Source organism: Coregonus clupeaformis, chromosome 8, assembly GCF_020615455.1.
Source record: "Coregonus clupeaformis isolate EN_2021a chromosome 8, ASM2061545v1, whole genome shotgun sequence".
NCBI classification, from domain to species: Eukaryota; Metazoa; Chordata; class Actinopteri; order Salmoniformes; family Salmonidae; genus Coregonus; species Coregonus clupeaformis.
Genome location: NC_059199.1, coordinates 33,450,569 through 33,464,966, shown reverse-complemented (window position 1 = coordinate 33,464,966; position 14,398 = coordinate 33,450,569). Strand labels below are relative to the sequence as shown.

The 14,398-nt window shown below is 42.2% G+C and overlaps 1 protein-coding gene across 1 annotated transcript in view; it reads right to left on the bottom strand.

Annotated features, from left to right (window-relative positions):
• The window catches only part of LOC121571777 (atrial natriuretic peptide receptor 1-like), a 123,950-nt gene that overhangs the window by 52,548 nt on the left and 57,004 nt on the right, over positions 1 to 14,398 (bottom strand). The window lies entirely within an intron of this gene.

Genomic DNA, 14,398 nt, shown 5'->3' with positions numbered 1-14,398 from the left:
GAAAGAGAGAGCATGAGAGAAAGAGAGAGGGAGAAGGGGGACTGAAAGAGAGAAGACCAACAGTCATCAAAGAGCTACAGTGCCTTGCAAAAGTATTCATCCCCCTTGGCGTTTTTCCTATTTTGTTGCATTACAACATGTAATTTAAATGGATTTTTATTTGGATTTCATGTAATGGACATACACAAAATAGTCCAAATTGGTGAAGTGAAATGAAAATAATAACTTGTTTCAGAAAAATTAAAAAAATAAATAATGGAAAACGCTATGTCTGGCGCAAACCCAACACCTCTCATCACCACGAGAACACCATCCCCACAGTGCAGCATGGTGGTGGCAGCATCATGCTGTGGGGATGTTTTTCATCGGCAGGGACTGGGAAACTGGTCAGAATTGAAGGAATGATGGATGGCGCTAAATACAGGGAAATTCTTGAGAGAAACTTGTTTCAGTCTTCCAAAGATTTGAGGCTGGGATGGAGGTTCACCTTCCAGCAGGACAATGACCCTAAGCATACTGCTAAAGCAACACTTGAGTGGTTTATGGGGAAACATTTAAACATATTGGAATGGCCTAGTCAAAGCCCAGACCTCAATCCAATTGCGAATCTGTGGTATGTCTTAAAGATTGCTGTACACCAGCGGAACCCATCCAACTTGAAGGAGCTGGAGCAGTTTGGCAGAAATCCCAGTGGCTAGGTGTGCCAAGCTTATAGAGACATACCCCAAGGGACTTGCAGCTGTAATTGCTACAAAAGGTGGTTCTACAAAGTATTGACTTTGGGGGGGGGGTGAATAGTTATGCACACTCAAGTTTTCTGTTTTTCTGTCTTATTTCTTGTTTGTTTCACAATAAAAAATATTTTGCATCTTCAAAGTGGTAGGCATGTTGTGTAAATCAAATGATACAAACCCCCAAAAAATCCATTTTAATTCCAGGTTGTAAGGCAACAAAAGAGGAATAATGCCAAGGGGGGTGAATACTTTCGCAAGCCACTGTACCTGCAATGAACCCCTATGCGAAGAAGACTTCACTTAGGCCTTCATGACAAACTCCCTCCTCCAGGCAGTCCAAGTGGGTGAAAAGGCTCAGTAGCACATAGGTCAGCACAGTGGGGATGGAGACACACATACACACACACACACCCACCCACACACACACACACACACACACACACACACACAGGTCAGCACAGTGGGGATAGAGGCCACACACACACACACACACACACAGATACACAGGTCAGCACAGTGGGGATAGAGGCACACAGGGGAACAGGCTGACCTCAGTGTAACAGGAGGCCACGATGATTCAGTAGTTAGAAGCACACCACTGAGCTCACATTACCGACAGGCAGCCTCTGGCAACATTATGGCTGTTTAGGGTTTAGCTTTACATCCCCCAGAGCTGAATAGATTGAATAACCACTTGTAACCAGTTTTGAAGACTTAATAAATAAATAAAATACAAGTGCCAAGGGCGATTTATCTAATCAATGCAGGGGCTGAACTGTTGTCAGGTTCTTAGGACCTTGTGTAGTTTGCTTCACTTTGTTTAGTTAGCAAACTTTTGACATTTGTTCTCAATATAAATTAACCACACTGGATCCAAAACAAACCCTGAAGTCAGCTGAATGATCACATTCTAAGCTGTGCTGCAATGAACTGCAACAGAATGTTTCCTTTTCTGAAGCACAACTCTACCAATGTGTCCCTGTAAACCATTTTACGTACACACAGAAGCCCTCATTCCAAAACACAGTTTAGAGCCTTTTAGAACTTAACAGTCCAAAAATGTGTTTTGGAGGTACAGTAAAACGGACATTAGTCTGAGTAAATTGGTTAAGTAGTATAAGGTGCAGAAACAGTCACATTGGACTGTCACTCCATTCCGAACAGAAGCTCACAGCCATGATCCACTGACCTCGGACTTGTTTGGTCATTGCTGAAGAGGATAGACATCAGGCTCAGACCACTTAGAGAAATGTGACCCATTGTTGTTTATTACTGTTCTGAGGTTGACCTCTGACCTCCACTATCAATTACCTTCATATGTGTATATAATTTGGGGGGTGCTTATATTTGTCCTGTTACACACAAGTGTGTAATGGAAAATATTTTTCCCCCAAGACACTTGTAGGGAGTTGGGTCACGATTGTACAGTGCCCCTGGAGCAATTAGGCTTAAGTGCCTTGCTCAAGGGCATATCGATAGGATTATTAATTGTTTTACCCTGTTGGCTCTGGTATTCGATCCAGCAACCTTTCGGTTACCGGCCTAACGTGCTAACCTCGAGGCTACCTAAAGCCCATAAGGTCAACCAATCAATTACCAAATGATCTAGCCATTCAGTATATGAGTTAGGACACATATGAGTTCACTGAGTGACCGGCTGCATGTAAATAAAGCATATTCTGTCAATTTATTTACACAATTGACTAGCATATAAAACATCCATGACAGCTAAAGCAAACCAATAAGTATACGTTTGATGCAAATTAGGTAAGGAATATGTTATGTTAAGAACACAAAACAACGATATATACAGTGTGTCATACAGGCCACACCGGGATAAAAAGGGCACTATACCAACACTGCATGTGGCTATGACAGTCAAACACCGTACATTGTCCGTCAGAACTACAGTACAAGAATAAGCAAAAGGCTTAGACTGACATCAGGCGACCGGCTGCCTTTGTTTTCCTTCCCACTGATAAGGGTGACTGGGCGACCAGCGTCCATTTTGTGCCAGTCAGGGGCAGCTGACACGGCTCTGGTGGCGTGATTATGTGTCTGCTCTTTGTCCAGGCTGCCTTTTATATAAAACACTCTGCCAGCTAGAGCCAATAATGAGGGAAGAAAGAAGAGGGGGAGAAAGGAGGGGGGAGAGATAAAAAAGAGACTGGGGTGTTTGAAGCAATGAAAGTCTACAATACATGTTAAGGATATAATAGCAAAGTTAGAGAAAGTTGAGGATACATTGAGGACGAGTTGCTGGCAGTCTTCGGTTGGGGGTGGCAGGTCAGAGAGAGTGAGCCCACTATGTAAAATAATAAAGGAAAAGGAGAAGAGAGAAGGAGAAATAGAGTGTGGAGAGGAATGGATAGCAAAAAAAGCAACAGAGACCTCAGAAGGCAGGGAGCCTCAAGAAAGGGAAAGAGCCAATTTTTTCTTTAGCGGATGGTTAGGTGGCCGGAACATAATTACAAATAATTTGTAGACTGCAAATTCAGCGCAAGAAGATATTATATTTGACTAAAACATAATAATTTCAAACCTTGCTTACATTTGTCACATACACTGAGCATACCAAACATTGGGAACACCTTCCTAATATTGAGTTGCACACCCCCTTTTGCCCTCAGAACAGCCTCATTTCGTCGGGGCATGGCCTCTACAAGGTGTCGAAAGCATTCCATAGGGTGCTGGCCCATGTTGACTCCAATGCTTTCCACAGTTGTGTCAAATTGGCTTGATGTCCTTGGGTGGTTGACCATTCTTGATACACACTGTTGAGGATGAAAAACCCAGCAGCGTTGCAGTTCTTGACACAAACCGGGGTGCCTGGCACATACTACCATAACCCATTCAAAGGCACTTAAATATATTGTCTTGCCCCTTCACCCTCTGAATGGCACACATACACAGTCTCAATTGTCTCAAGGCTTAAAAATCGTTCTTTAACCTGTCTCCTCCCCTTCATCTACACTGATTGAAGTGGATTTAATAAGTGATATCAAAAAGGGATCATAGCTTTCACCTGGATTAACCAGGTCAGTCTATATCATGGAAAGAGCAGGTGTTCTTAATGTTTTGTATACTCCGTGTATATCTCTCTATTATGCGTGGGAATACTTTGGAACTGATTTCTTGGTGTTTTTACAGTCTTTTATGTCCAACAATTAAAACAAATACAATTTAAGAAAATATACAAATGTTTTTTTGTTTTTTTCTCATCACTCTTGGGGGGCCAAATAAAAACACCTGTGGGCCAAATTCGGCCGGCGGGCCGCCAGTTGGGGAGGAACAGACCAAGGGAGAGAAGGAAGGAGAAACAGATGGGGTAATGAAAAGAGAAGATAAACAAGACAAAGTAGCCAGACGGACCGTAAAAGTAAAGTAGCAAGATGAACAGGATAAAGAAGTTAGACAGGTAAAGAGAATGAAATAAACAACAAGAGCATGGACAGAAGGAGACCAACTTAAATGGACATAGCAGTTTTGAGAAGGAGAAAAATAAAGGGCAACATTTTGCATAATGACGTCATTATCTGGTTTTAAGCAAGTTTTGTGGTTGTAGAGATTTCAGATTATTGTGTGAACCATGTAGAGACTTCTATTTTCATGAAGTCATCCAGATTTCAGGAAAATACATTATTTGATTGACATCATATTTGATCTGGTCAGATTACCAGATTACAACCAGTGAAAGATGTATTTTTCTGATCGCTAACAATATGTCTAGAAAACGTTCTTTCATAGCTAGAAAACGACCTGAACGTGACGTTACAAAACATCTCATAATAACTTCATTGCCACCAGTACACTGGGTAGGATTAGATGCAACAAGATAGTGACAAAGTGTGAGGGTAAAACAGATTTAAAAGGGGAGGGTGCTGCTCTGCTGTGCTGTTCTCTGTATGACGGAGGCAGAGGGAGACGGGGCCCAGATGGGAGAGATAAACAGGACACTCTGTTTCCCCTTTATTAGATTCCCTCCCTTTTATTCTGGTCCTGCAGCGCCGTGTGTCCTGACAGAACCCACACGTGTGTTTTAACGCACATGCAGGACTGGATGGCGGGATGGATAGAGCGGGAAAAGAAGAAGAGAGGAGGACAAGAAAGGTGGTGATGCAATCCTTGGATATATTACAAACTCACTACACTGACTGACTCACTCCAGTGGGGCCATCATCGTATATACAGTCGTGGTCAAAAGTTTTGAGAATGACACAAGTATTGGTCTTCACAAAGTTCGCTGCTTCAGTGGTATGAGATATTTTTGTCAGATGTTACTATGGTATACTGAAGTATAATTACAAGCATTCCATAAGTGTCAAAGGCTTTTATTGACAATTACATTAAGTTTATGCAAAGAGTCAATATTTGCAGTGTTGACCCTTCTTTTTCAAGACCTCTGCAATCCGCCCTGGCATGCTGTCAATTAACTTCTGGGCCACATCCTGACTGATGGCAGCCCATTCTTGCATAATCAATGCTTGGAGTTTGTCAGAATTTGTGGGTTTTTGTTTGTCCACCTGCCTCTTGAGGATCGACCACAAGTTCTCAATGGGATTAAGGTCTGGGGAGTTTCCTGGGCATTGACCCAAAATGTAGATGTTTTGTTCCCCAAGCCACTTAGTTATCACTTTTGCCTTATGGCAAGGTGCTCCATCATGCTGGAAAAGGCATTGGTCGTCACCAAACTGTTCTTGGATGGTTGGGAGAAGTTGCTCTCTGAGGATGTGTTGGTACCATTCTTTATTCATGGCTGTGTTCTTAGGCAAAATTGTGAGTGAGCCCACTCCCTTGGCTGAGAAGCAACCCCACACATGAATGGTCTCAGGATGCTTTACTGTTGGCATGACACAGGACTGATGGTAGCGCTCACCTTGTCTTCTCCAGACAAGGTGTTTTCCAGATTCCCCAAACAATCGGAAAGGGGATTCATCAGAGAATATTACTTTACCTCAGTCCTCAGCAGTCCAATCCCTGTACCTTTTGCAGAATATCAGTCTGTCCCTGATGTTTTTCCTGGAGAAAAGTGGCTTCTTTGCGGCAGGTAGCTTAGTGGGTAAGAGCGTTGTGCCAGTAACCGAAAGGTCGCTGGTTCTAATCCCCAAGCCGACTAGGTGAAAAATCTGTCGATGTGCCCTTGAGCAAGGCACTTAACCCTAATTGCTCCTGTAAGTCGCTCTGGATAAGAGCGTCTGCTAAATGACTAAAAATGTTTGTTTTTTTAAATGTTCTTGACACCAGGCCATCCTCCAAAAGTCTTCGCCTCACTGTGCGTGCAGATGCACTCACACCTGCCTGCTGCCATTCCTGAGCAAGCTCTGCACTGTTGGTGCCCCGATCCCGCAGCTGAATCAACTTTAGGAGACGGTCCTGGCGCTTGCTGGACTTTCTTGGGCGCCCTGACGCCTTCTTCACATCAATTGAACCTCTCTCCTTGAAGTTCTTGATGATCCGAAAAATGGTTGATTTAGGTGCAATCTTACTAGCATCAATATCCTTGCATGTGAAGTCCTTTTTGTGCAAAGCAATGATGACGGCACGTGTTTCCTTGCAGGTAACCATGGTTAACAGAGGAAGAACAATGATTTCAAGCACCTCCCTCCTTTTTAAGCTTCCAGTCTGTTATTCTAACTCAATCAGCATGACAGAGTGATCTCCAGCCTTGTCCTCGTCAACACTCACCTGTGTTAACGAGAGAATCACTGACATGATGGCAGCTGGTCCTTTTGTGGCAGGGTTAAAATGTTTTTTGAAGGCTATTCCATGCGAGAAATTGCCAAGAAACTGAAGATCTCATACAACGCTGTGTACTACTCCCTTCACTGAACAGTGCAAACTGGCTCTAACCAGAATAGAAAGAGGAGTGGGAGGCCCCGGTGCACAACTGAGCAAGAGGACAAATACAGTAGAGTGTCTAGTTTGAGAAACAGACTCCTCACAGGTCCTCAACTGGCAGCTTCATTAAATAGTACCCGCAAAACACCAGTCTCAACGTCAACAGTGAAGAGGCGACTCCGGGATGCTGACCTTCTAGGCAGAGTTGCAAAGAAAAAGCAAAATCTCAGACTGGCCAATAAAAAATTAAATATTAAGATGGGCAGTCTGAGTGAGATATGGCAATTTCTCGCATGGAATAGCCTTCATTTCTCAGAACAAGAATAGACTGCAGAGTTTCAGAAGAAAGTTATTTGTTTCTGGACAATTTGAGCCTGTAATCGAACCCACAATTGCTGATGCTCCCGATACTCAACTAGTCTCAAGAAGCCCCGTTTTAGTGCATCTTTAATCAGCACAACAGTTTTCAGCTGTGCTAACATAATTGCAAAAGGGTTTTCTAATGATTAATCAGCCTTTTAAAATGATAAACTTGGATTAGCAAACACAACATGCCATTGGAACACAGGACTGATGGTTGCTGATAATGGGCCTCTGTACGCCTATGTAGATATTCCATAAAAAATCAGCCGTTTCCAACTACAATAGCCATTTACAACATTAACAATGTCTACACTGTATTTCCGATCAATTTGATGTTATTTTAATGGATTTTTTTTGGTGCTTTTCCTTCGAAAACAAGGACATTTCTAAGTGACCCAAAACTTTTGAACGGTAGTGTAAGTGCACTTACTGTATCCTGATCACGCACACACACTCACACACACACACACACACACACACACACACTACGCACTTGCATGCATTTCTCTTTTCACGCACACACATATGCATTTCAGCATGAGCATGAACACACATTCCAGTGTCTGTGTGCTGTCTCTCAGGAGTTCACCTCTACCCTCTAGGTATTATCTCATGTCACAGTGTGTTTACTCCTATCAGCCGACACATGAAGACAACCCAGCAGGACAACCTAGTTCAGTAGAACTAAGCCAAATTCTGACACTGCCAAATTCCTCACATAGGCCATTACTCTGACACATCATTTCAAGTAATTGAAACTATTGTATACTCCTGGGAAAAAGTAACATTCCTGACTAAAAAAAACTTTTATCATCTTTGTCCTCATTGCTTGCTTATTATGGTAACTTGAGCTCTTCAGGCGATCAGCACTTGGTAGGATGATCTTGTGGAGGGGTTTCAGCATTACTGCATAAATGTCTGATTAAAAGGAATGAAAATGATTATGGTTATAGTTTGCTTTATCTACAGGGGTGGTGAATATGACTGTATTAAAAAATAAGACAAAATGGTGTTGAACACTTTGTAACCATTCCCAACACACACAAAAACACATTCTATATCACCAAGTTCAAATTCAATCAGGCCCATCAACTAATGTGATAAGCGGGGCTCGCTACACCACATCCGTCTCCATCTCTCCATCTCTCCCCTGGCCGTTTACACCCGCTAGCCACAGAGGAGCGATTAGCTAAACGCACGGCCTCTCATGACGCAAATCCAGGGCAAACACTCCCAGATCCCCACTTTACACTATAAATATACTGAGGGATGGTTTGGTCAGGACTGAGAGACCAGTTTATAGGGCAGCAGGTAGCCTAGCGGTTAGAGCATTGGGCCAGTAACCGAAAGGTCGCTGGTTCGAATACCTGAGCCGTCAAGGTGGAAAATCTGTTAATGTGTCCTTGAGCAAGGCACTTAACTCACTACTATGGCTGACCCTGTAAAACAACACATTTCACTGCACCTATCTGGTATATGTGATGATAAAACAAATGATTATGTATATAAAGCTACTCTTCATGTGGAGGGACCCTCTGGGCCTCTGTAGTTATGTCTGCTTTCTCCTCTCTATATCTCACTTCCTCTCAGGCCTAAAGGCTTTATTACTGCTTTCTGATGGCTGGTCCATCTTCAGAACAGCAGCAATACAAAGAGAGCAAGATTAAATTCTAGCTAGACGTGGTGGCTAAATATTTGAGATGGAATTAAGGCACCTGTCAAAGGGAGGCTGATCTTTAGGTGAGATAATAAGCGTCAAGCGGTGGTGGTGGTGAGGAAGGGGTGAAAGGAAGGAGGGATGGTGATAATGGACATGGAGGAGAGAGAGTAGAGCAGACAGGTAATTTAGGCAGCAGGCTGAGCATCTGTTTTTTTTAAATGGCCAACAGATTGGTCCTGTCTATGGAGAGGAGAAGGGATTAAGTCAGAATGAGGTTACTATTGAGTGGCATTTTGTGGTATATCTCGTGAAGATGTCAGTCATTGTCCTGCCCACAAAGACTACACGTCCCATGAGCACACACAACCTACACTCTTAGAAAAAAAGGTTATATCTAGAACCTAAAAGGGTTCTTTGGCTATCCCCACAAGAGAACCCTTTGAAGAACCCTTTTTGGTTCCAGGTAGAACCCTTTGGTTCCAGGTAGAATCCTATTGGGTTCCATGTAGAACCATTTCCCCAGAGGGTTCTACATGGAACACAAAAGAGTTCTACCTGGAACCAAAAAGGGTTCTACCTGGAACCAAAAAGCGTTATCCTATGGGGACAGCTGAAGAACCCTTTTGGAACCTTGCCTCTTCAGCCCCAGCTAATCAAGGGCTGGCATCAATACCGTAGGTGTCTTTCATTGAAGGATGAAGCTTGCTAAAAGGATGACATTATCAGTGCCATAGGAGGCCAGAATGAAAAGATGGCACATTAAGTGATCTCAAAAGCAACCCTCTAAAACGTCATTTAAAATGTTGTTTGTCGAAAGGTAAGTGCAATAAATGATGCTTCATATTAGGAAAACAGGTGTTCCGCTTATTAAATAAGAATCCCTTTATTCTGGTACTGACAACACAACCGTGCTGCATCCTGCATCTGATCCAGAGTAACCCTATTTCACTTCTGTTAAGTTTGGTTTGTTTGAAACAAGTTCTATAAGTGCTTGCTGTAGGCCTTTACAAAATGGCAGATTTGGTCACTGATAAGAGCATAAATAGGAACACATTTGCTGTACAGTAACATACTATACATGATGCCAGAGCTCAGGGTCTCTGCTTTACAGCGCTGTATGGGATTCAACTGAAAGACGTTGTAAGTGGGAGCACGACCTGCAACAAGAAGATGCCCCCATCCTTCCCGCCAATGGGGTTACTTTTGCACATTTTGGTGTTGTCTGAGTTAAGTGAGGGGAATGCAGTAAATTCGAGAGGAGTTGATGTGTTCTGAAAGATTAAACGTTGAGGATTATAATAAACAAGGCTTTGATGTCACACAAGCAAACCACACACCCATGAGTCCAAATGTGCTCTTGAAATTTACACACGTCAAAACTTATTTCATTTACAGTATCAGTATTTATAATTGATAAGTGTGATGTAGAGTTACGAAGATGACATGGTGTCATACCCCCGGTTGTTCTGAAAAGAATAAGCCTGTGTTCGCCATATTGTGAAGAAAAGTAGCCATGGAACGCATACCTAAATGCACTCATGACTCCATTCTCTGCGCACCAAAATTACAATGTGTTTCTCTGTGCTTTGTGAAAGCCTAACACTGTAAGATCGTATTTTATAACTTAGCTAGTCATGTTGGTAATAGAATAAGCTTTCAAATGATGCTCACCTGACCCAGATTGCAATTTGTAATGGAACGCGTAAACAACAACAGTCATTGTGTTTGATGGTGTCGATGCAGGGCTGTGTTCCAAACCAAAAACTATAAGTGTGCTTGCATCAGTTCTTCAACGGCACAGCTTACAGAGCTTAAAAGAGCACCTAATAGTTAAAGGCTCTTTCCTTGAGTAATGAAAGTGCATTGAAATTATTTAGGAACTGTGCACACTTTGGAGAGGTGTGCAGCAGAGCAGCGCCCCTGGATCACTTAGGGGTAAAGTGCCTTTAGAGAGAACTTAAAAACGTAGTCTTTATGCTATACTTGCTAACAATACCTTTCATGGTCCTGCTATTGCCACCATTAGGCACCAACCTCTGCTAGTGATCCAGGTACAGTAGGTGCAAACATAAACATGGAGAGCGATGAACATGTGCTGAACATGTACAGTCCTGTTAATACAGATTCACGCACAAGTATCACACTTGAATCCAGTCAAGAACGTGCACAGAACTGGGTGTTTATACTGTATAATATAAACACACATGCACACACACGCGCACCTACACACACATTCCAGTGTCTGTGTGCTGTCTCTGAGGAGTTCACCTCTACCCTGTATGTATTATCTATCTCATGTCACAGTGTGTTTACTCCTTTCAGCCGACACCTGACAACCCAGCAGAGATGGCTTAAAATAACCAACTGTAGAACAGAGAGCTTTCCTCCCACTAAGTAGTCTCAATAAAACACACACATACACACAAACACACACAAGCACACACACACAAGGCACCCAAGGAAGAGTAGCTGCTACACAGACACACACAGACTCTCGCTCTCTCTCTCTCTCTGTTACATACACGCGTGGGGGTGACTGTGGTAGGTCACTGGCTCTTGTGTGCCTTGGTCGGAGCAGACATAAAATCCCTGCGGGACTGTGCAGCTCTCCTCACTGAGTCAGTCAGGGGCTGCTGGTCAATGAACTGGGACAAAATAGAATAGAACAGAGCTGAAGTTGGTGCTCTCCCAATAGCTCCGACAGTTAGACACCTGATAGACCCTTAATCAACATTTGCTGTATTTATCAGTGTCCGTCTCCATCTCTCTCTCTCTCTGTCGCTCTCACTCATCATTTTCTATTCATCTGTCTCTTTCTTTCCTCTATTTATCTCTTCCCCTCTCTCTCACACACACTTTCTCTCCCTACATCATGCTATTCCCTGTCAGCCACCAAACACAACGTATCCAATATAAATCCTTTGAGCCAACCCGTCAATTTGACAATGTACCCAAACAACATCTTACAATGCAATCCTATCAAACACAGATCCGAATCATGGTGCTATAACAGGCTGTCGCTGAATGTGACCATGAGCCGCTGTGAGCTTATCTTCATGATGAAAAGAAGGCCTGCTGGTGTAGCGACGCAAACGGTGCCCAGTGAGCTAACTCGTTAGGGAGGTTTGCGCGATGACATCAAGAACAAAAGCAGAGATAAGAGCTCGGAAAGGCCTCAAGTGAGAAGTATGGACTTCGGCACGACAAGCTAATCGTTCTGTTGTCAGAATGTGAAACCCCCGAGGACAATTTGTAGTCGTATTATTGTATTCTTTCAATGAATGCAATCAAGTTATGGTTTAGCTGCGAGGTGGTAATAAGCAGGGCATAAGCGACATAAGTGGTATTGCTTAGGAACTCAGTTGGGGTCTCAACTTCCTGTTGAGAGTTAGAATCGTAGAATACACAAGGTGCCATTTTGAAATTGAGTTGTGCATCAGCAGTTTTTCTCTTGTTATGTCAGTCACTGATAGTCACTCAATTAGCCCATGTCAGCTAATATTTTTTTGATTGTAAGTTAGTCTAGCCAGCTATCTGACCTCTAGAGGGCCCCCATTGACTTTGTTAGTCTCTCACTCAGATATCATATTAACATGGCATAAGTCATGATAAAATGTGTAGAACTGCAGGAAATTAGCTGTACAACTGCAAATGTTTCTCTCAGCCCCATGGCAAAATGTGTAGAATTGCAGCAAACTTGCTTTAAAACTGCAACATTTTCTTTACACCTCTAATTCTAAAACAAACAAAAAAATGATCCACCATCAATAGGGGGGCCACTTCAATGGTTTCGGTCCCTCCATGATTTCTCAGAGATTTTTTGTGATATTTGCAGACAAAAATGCTTGATTTTGCTCTAGCGATTCTGACATTTTGCATGGCAATATGCAATGATTTTGTCAAAATTGTCTCAAAAATGCGTTGACGAGGGAAAAAGTTTGTTGATCTTTGGCTTGATTGAACCATGTTATGCAGTAAATGTGCAGTGAATGGTTGAAATTGAGACCACTTTTTTTGTACTGTGGTGATGAGTCAACTTTTATGCGATAATATTGCAATGCTTTGATTGTTTTATGCGGAAATAGTCAGTAGCGGTGTGTGGGTAAAATCACTGGGGAAGCCAAGGCTGAAAAAATGCCATAATTACAACATAGGTGTTGTGATAATTGCATTGTTTGCTCTATGACCTGTTAGTTCATATGCCTTGCGACCGTGTTATATGCCTAACGCCAAGACAATAAGAAGATACAGTGGCAGAATAAATTCAACCACAACTTTGTTTCATCACAAAACCGGAGAGCAAACTCTGTCCGGTGAAGTCCACAAAGCATATGGCATGTAACAAACAGTTACATGACCTACATCATGGTCAAGAAAGTTCATGTTTCCGACATTTTCGGACTACTAAACAACTATAGATTTAGAACCACGGAGAGTTACTGCAAGTCACAAAGAAAACAGGAGCTGCCTCCACTATTCCAGCCCCATTTCAACATCAACATTTCAACATCAAATGACCAATGCTTAGTCTAATACAGTGACAACTAAAATATACCAACAACAATTTAGTGTGTGTGTGTGTGTGTGTGTATTCCTGCAAAAAATATTTGACTCACCCTAATTGTAGAGAAATGCCAATGCCATCCTCCTCTCTATCATGTTGATGAAACGGTCTATGACTGTCATACAGTACACGCTTTTATGTTTTGTTGTCCTAGGCTATCTGTCTAAAATGCTTGCTCGTTAGCCTAACTTCCTTTCATGGGCAACGTTAGCTAGTTAATATTAACCTTCTACATCTAGCTACATATTGAACTTCCATTATCTCAGTCCAAGGGCACAATGTATTTTATGGTTGGATCAGAATCGCCGTTATAATCATTGGCCAGTACGGAGAATTAAGTAAAACCACCAGTCCAAATCCCTATCTCCATCCATGGCTAATTTAGGAAAGGGACTATTTTAGCTAGCTAGCTAGCCACCGGAGGACAACAACACAACGAGATGCAGCAATTCAAGTTGTTTCTATCGATGATGTATTTCTCTGTGATAGTATTGTATGTATTCACAGAGTAATGTATTTCTCTGTGAATGCTATGGGCGGCAACAATGTCATACTCTTTAAGACCAGACCGCATCAGATAGATGGCCTACACACACAGAGACAGAGCGGGGCTGTTTCACTTGCTCGGATGCTTTCGCCGGTGATATACATTCATCATCTTGTGAATTGACGAAAGATACATTCCTTACAAGCCCTTAACCAACAATGTAGTTTTAAGAAAATAGAGTTAAGAATATATTTACTAAATAAACTAAAGTTTTTTTTTAAAATACAAAAAATATGAGAACACAATAAAATGACAATAATGAGGCTACAGTTGAAGTCGGAAGTTTACATACACTTAGGTTGGAGTCATTAAAACTTGTTTTTCAACCACTCCACACATTTCTTGTTAACAAACTATAGTTTTGGCAAGTCGTTTAGGAATTCTACTTTGTGCATGACACAAGTAATTTTTCCAACAATTGTTTACAGACAGATTATTTAACTTATAATTCACTGTATCACAATTCCAGTGGGTCAGAAGTTTACATTGCACGATGACATCAAGAACAAAAGCAGAGATAAGAGCTCGGAAAGGCCTCAAGTGAGAAGTATGGACTTCGGCACGACAAGCTAATCGTTCTGTTGTCAGAATGTGAAACCACCGAGGATAATTTGTAATCGTATTATTGTATTCTTTCAATGAATGCAATCAAGTTATTCCAGAAAATGATGTCATGGCTTTAGAAGCTTCTG